The following is a 6519-nucleotide window of genomic DNA, read 5'->3' as shown; positions in this document are numbered from 1 at the left end:
TGGCTCCCTGTCCACCTCCACGGGGCAGAGACGCCCTTCCCACAGCCTGGCCAGCCTCCCGCGGGGGAAAAGGGGGTGTTAGGAGTCTACCCCGCCCCCTACCAAGTATCCACAGAACAGGCCCAAACCGGTCCTCTACTCCTATTTTCTCCTCAGAGAGGAAGAGGTGGCCGCCTACAATAGCCATGTGCCCCTGGGCAATTTCCTCTTCTGTAAAAAAGTGACAGCAACACCATCTTCGTGGAATTCTGTGGTGACTAAATGAGAAAATGTGTGTGAAGCACCCAATATGTGGTGGGACTCAAGTAAAAGTCATTTGCCCCTTCCTCCCAGAAGCAGTTTTGATTGTGGGCCTCGGCCCCTCAGAGGTCTTAGTCTGTATCACCAACTACAACTTTCCCTAATCCCCAAAGACATGACTCTCCACCCCAGCTGTGTATTCCCATCCCCTTCACGCCCATTGTGGCCTGCAGTTCTGCTGTGTATCTTACTCATCAAGCACAGATAGCATTCACTCTGTACCCAGCACTCTTCTATGGCCCTTATAGATCCCTGAGGGAGGAGGACAAAGGGGAGATTCCCACAGCATTTCAGGGCAGGAGGGACACCACCCCTGGGTGCAGGCCCTCTCCTTTGCTGTCCAATGCTCTCAACAGCATGCACAAGGTATGAATTTTGCAGGATACTAACCCTTATTTCAATTTCCAAGTACAGTATCTTTCTTTTTATAGGAGATTTTCAGTCTCATTCTGCAGATTTCTGATGTTAATGCATTGTCTTTCTTTGAGAACTTTCCTTGAGTTGGCCCTTCCCACCCTACATTCCAAGACTCAAGCAACCTCAAGAGCTGAAGCCAAACTGCTGTGCCTAGCCAATTAGGAGTGTGGACACCCTCACTTCTCAGACCTTTTCAAACACAATGTAAGAAGGATGTCAGTGGCAGGCTGAGGGCCCCAGCAGAGCTGTGGCGGCAGCCAAAGGAGAGAGTGTCAACAGCTTCCAGAGAACGAACCGAGACATTTCAGGTTCAGATCTCTGCACAGGCCCTGGGCCAGTGCAGCATCATGCAGTGTGATGACAGGAAGCAATGTAACAGTCAATATAGAACAGGCAGCCAGCACGGCACCTATGAAAGCAGATGAACCCTGGGTTCTCTCCTTCGAGGACCTGGTGGCCACAACCAGCTGCAGTTCCAACAAGCAAACTTTCTAAATCAAACTAGTATCCTGGGTCTGAGAAATAATAAAAGACAAACCACCAGAGCTCAGGGAGGGGTTTTAACAAAGTCCTAAAGCACCTGAGCAAAGAAAAGCTAAAAATAAGACAAATGCCCTGAAGGGCTGTCAACCGTCATCATCATAATGGCCCCTGTTACCTAATGACAGGAGCCAGGAGGTGGCGGCTGCCCAGCCTCATCATCACCCTCATCACCGAACAATGGCTCGCCTTCCCCACGGAACACAGCTCCTGCTCTGGGCCTGCCTACTGGTTGATGAGGTAAATAAGGAGGCTAGAGTTGTCTGGAGATAAGAGAGCAAGATGGAAGCGATGCAGAAGCACAAGGTCCCAGCAGACAAGGCCTCCTACCAGGTATTGGAGACTCCACTGATGGCACCGGGGAAACAGGAGGTGGTGCGCTGGCCCGAGGCAACGTGTTCGCTGCTGTCTGCTCCCCTACCGGCAACCCCCTCCCTGGGATCCTGGAGTTGGAGCACATTTTTTAAAGTACCCAGGGACACCCAAGTTCCCCAGACCCTATCACACATCTTTTCCTTTCCTATTTCAGCAAGGGTGCCCTTTGTTGCTTATTTAGTGATACTTCGGAGATAATTTTCTTCTGGACCAGGGCTGGTTTTATCAGATAATCCAGGCATCTCCTGGGTGTCCACCAACATGTCCTATTAAAAAATGAACGCTGGGGGCACTTGGGAGGCACAGTCGGTTAAGCGTCCGACTCTTGGTACTGGCTCAGGTCATGCGTGATCTCAGGGTGGTGAGATGGAGCCCCGCATTGGGCTCCATGCTTGGCACGGAATCTGCTTAAGACTCTCTCTCCCTCTACCCCTCCCCCCACCCCTACCCCTGCGTGCTCTCTCTCTAAAATAAATAAATAAATCTTTAAAAAATATATGAATGCTCTAGGAGGGCTGATTTATTAACTAAAGAAAGGAACAACAACAACAAAAATTACACACCCAGAGACAACAGGTCTGGGATATAGGGGCAATATGTGGTTTATCTCGGACCAACTCAAGAGGGTTCCCCTTCAGGACAGGCAAGGAACCCTAAACTGCCCAACCGTGTGGGAGCCCCTCTACTCCTATGCTTCTTGCTCTGAGGCTACTTTCCCAAGAGGACCTGCTTCCCAGCTGTCAGAGGTCCTGCTGCAAGTGAAAAGCCCAGTCTGATGAATGGGGCCTTGTGGACGGTGCCGGGCCGGCTGAGCTACATCGGGCACACCTGCCTCTCTTCCCCTTTCCTCCACCTCACAGAACGGGAAAGGGTTTCTTTTCTGTTGAGCCCACAGCTGATGAGCTGCCGGGTGCCACCTGACGTGAACGCTCTGGTAGCGGTCCTGTGTGGTTGCCATGGCGCCCCACAGGGCCACTCAGCTCCCCGCGCAGCCCCGGCCTGCAGCTCCATAGGCAAAAAGGCAGACCGTCGATAAGACGAGATAATGAGCAGGGGCACTGAAATCTCATTTCAGCCAATATATTCCTCATCAACCCCAACAAGCATTCGACTTGCTTTTATTCTCGCTGTCAACCCTGGAGAGCAGAGGTTAAAATAAAACCTTAAAGAACAGGACTGGTGAATGAAGGATATACAGAGAACGTTGCCAATCCATAAGGCAGAAAATAAGGCCCTGGCACAGGGCAGGGGCTCAATAAAGAGCTGTTAAATTGTTAAATGAATTAGTGAATAAAAGCAACTCAACTGTGATTTAGGCCTCTTGAGGAATATTTTCTGAAAAGGCACGGTCGGCATTAATAATTGGTACATTTGGTGTATCATTTTCTGCCTTCGTGCGCTATCACTTTTGATCTTTGCAACAAGAAAGGGCACGAGAGCTAGGCCGGGCCATCATTTCCATCTTGCAGCTGAGAAAACTAAGACACGGGGAGGTGGCCTGACCAAGTGACTCAGCACATTGGTGGAGGCCGCGGGAGGGGCACCCGGGGCCCTGGCCCCCGACCCACCCCTCTCCCACCTCCTGTAACAGCTCGGCCACAGGCTCTCCTCCTCCTCCCCCCTTCCCTGGGCATCAGACATCTGAGAGGGGGCAGGGGACTCAAGCGAGCACTGAAGTCCTGTCCCTGCCTCAGCTCACCGGGGGTGAATGGATGAAATATTTATTTGGTGATAAGACCTTGCCCTTCAGATCAAATGGCCGCTCCTGCCTGGTTACCTTACAATAAAGTAGACCCAACGTCAGCGTCTGCTGCCTGCTGGCCCAAGCCTCTGAAGGGTCACTCATTCCAGCTTGCATGTGAGCCATGGCGAACAGCTCCCCAACCCGACCCCTGCCAGCAGGGAAGCAGAAGGACCAGGAGGAAAGTCTGAGCGCCCCTCAGCCCCAACCACAACCCCTGAGACCGTCTGTCTTCTGGCCTTTCTACTTCCCTTTCCTCCCCCAGTGATGTCACCAGGGAGCCAGCCTCCTCTTTCCTCAGAACACTGCTACTGCCCACAGCAACCCACAGGGTTCTCTCCCTTCAGGACTGCCTGTGGAGCGGAAGACAACCTTCCTACTATTGGGAACCATTCAGGATAAAATGCACAAACATGGGGAAACTACAAAGGCTGAAGAAAGCAGAGACAGACTTTCTACAGTCACTGTCCCAGTGACTTCCTTTCTACTTGGTGTTTTAGAGCTCCTGCAGCCTTGAGCTCCATATGATGGAGCACACTTGCAGACTTGCCTTCTCCTCAGCTCAGCCAGAACATGCCCACAGGCATGAGTGTGTGCTGTGCCCACTAGCCTCTGGTATCCTCGAGAGCCCCTGGCTCAGACGTGCTTGAATGTGGAGGATTAAATGAGGTAACACATGAGAAGCTATATTGTTTTAAAATATATGTGCTATATAATAAGGTTAGTTGTCTGTGTTTTCTCCATTTCACTCACCCCCATGTGTTCTCAGCCCCAAGAGGCTGACCCCTGAGAAAGGCATCCTCCTGGGCACCCTTGCTGGTGACTTCTGGTTTGGCCAATGGGAGGCATCCAGCAGGAAAGGGGGTTCAGGCACCAAAATTCCCTTCTTCTCTTTGCCCTTTAGCCTCAGGGAGGTAATGGCTCCCAGCTGATGGAACTCTCTGGGCACCTCCCTATTTGTTCCCTTAACCCTGCCTGCATCGCTGTTCATCTCTTAATTACAGTCTTTCATTTGAGCCACCTGGGATAAATTGTTTTCCTGTTGGCCCCTGACTGATAAACTCAGAGACATCCACATCTGTGTCTGATCAGCTGAAAGGGCCACCCCTGTGTTCCTTCATCATTGGGAACAGAGAAACCACAGTGTCCACTGATGGTTAACTTGTCTTCAACACAGAGCTTCCAAATTCCAAGCAATGCGACCTTGCCCTTCCTTCCTCCTCCCATCTTTCTAGCTGCACATTCTTATAAAGCAGCTCGGCGTGGGCTGCCAGCAGTCTGACATCAGGATGGAAGAATACAGAGGCCTCAGAGGTTCTGCATTTTCTGGAATCTAATGATTCTGCTGATCCTCTGGTGTTTGGCAATAGCTATTTCAATGTCGAGATGCTTAAATCACTTCTTTGTTCTTTCTGCTGTGTAACTAGGGCACCACTAGGAGTCTGGAGGAATTGCTGCTTGAGGTAGGTGTTTTGGGGTGGAGAGGGGTGTTTTTTCCCTTGTTCTGGAGGAGTTAAGCCATACACTTGGAAGAAGGTCAAATTTGGGCTTTTCTCTTGCAGTAGGTCCACAGCTGACCCCTCCTTCAAATGGTGCTCCTTCTGTCCCTCCATCTCTAACATTACTTCCTCCTCTCTCTTCAGGGTGGCTGTCTACTTTGGGAAATACGAGTCCTGCCTTCTTTTGTATTTATCTCCAACTTCCAAGGAGCTGCGAGCTTCACTGCCAAGTGCCATTCACTACACATTTATTGAAGGCCTGCCATGTGCCCGGTGAGACTCGGGACATGGGTAACATTAGTGACCAAACGCAGGAGGTCCTGTCCTCCAGGACCTCACAGTCTAGCAAGCAGGGAAGGCAAGAAAAAACTCAGGGAATTAACAGAACCCCCGGGGGAAGAGGGAGAACTTGGGGATGGGGGCTCCTGCTGGGCTCCGCCTCCTGACCATGAGCGTTCTAGGGCAGGGATCAGGTTCCCAGCTAGCCTATTTTCCACACCTCAGAGAGCATGTGCTTCATAAATAAGTAACCACACCTGAATTACTATGCAAATAAGCTCAGCTCTGCTCTCTGAACAGCCAGGTTCACTTTTCCACCAGTCTTTTCTCTCCACCTTCCACCCTCTGTGCTATCTGGACTCTGTGGCACTCATTTATCATGGTCTGTCATTACTGAATGAGACAACAGGCCTGAAAGACAAAGGACAATTTGAATGGTCTTTATCTGGTCTCCCTCAGCCTGAGTTCCTTTCTAGGGCCAGTGTTTTACCCTGACCCAATCTCCTGCAAAAAACACCGCGAGGCAACTTTGAGGGAAAGGAGCGGCAGCGAGAGCTAAATCCTTTTAGATTAGGAAAACGGAGGGAGGCCGGAGGAAAGAGCCAGCGGGAAGCCGCTCGTGCCGCAGTGAACTCCCCTGCGCATCTCACACGCGGCTCGGCGCTGGGCGCTAGTCCCGCTTCACCGTCGCTTCCCTCACAGCCCCCGGCAAAGTACGGCTGCTGGGAACTTCGGGATTTCAGGTCCGACCGATTTCCAAAATGTTCTGGGGGTTCTAAACCTTCACCCCCCCCCAAACCCTTTGGACTAGGCCGTGAGCAATCCTGCATCTTGCATTTATCTGTGAGAGGAGGTTCCAGGGGTTCATGCGGGTGAGGCCGGAAGCGAAGACTAAATAGGAACTCTGCCCTCCGTTTCTGTTCCCATTTCCTTCTGTGAAAACCCTTCAAATCCCAAAGTCACTGAATGTCGGAGTGAGGAGAGATGGTGGGGGTCGCTCGGACCCACGGCCCCTCCTCAGTTGAGAGAGCTCCTGGAGAACACAGGCCGTGATCGAAGTCCCACGAGCCAGGGGCTGAGCTGACCCTGGGGCTCCAGGCCCGTGTTCTGGCGGCCGCGCGGCTGCCCGGGGAATTCCTGCACCACGCATGCGCAGAGGGGGAATATGGCCAACCGGGGAATAATGGAGAAACTCGGAAGAGGAGGAAATCAGCTGATATTTAGTTGGCCATCCAGGCTGGCTGTCACGAGGTTAAATTGGAAGCAGGTGAATCTGCCTGATGTGAGCTGAAGGAGGGATGTGAGGAAGAGGGAGGGAGGGATGTGAGGAAGAGGGAGGGAGGGATGTGAGGAAGAGGGAGGGAGGGA

This window comes from Neomonachus schauinslandi, chromosome 10 (assembly GCF_002201575.2).
Source record: "Neomonachus schauinslandi chromosome 10, ASM220157v2, whole genome shotgun sequence".
NCBI classification, from domain to species: domain Eukaryota; kingdom Metazoa; phylum Chordata; class Mammalia; order Carnivora; family Phocidae; genus Neomonachus; species Neomonachus schauinslandi.
This window is presented reverse-complemented; position numbering follows the sequence as displayed.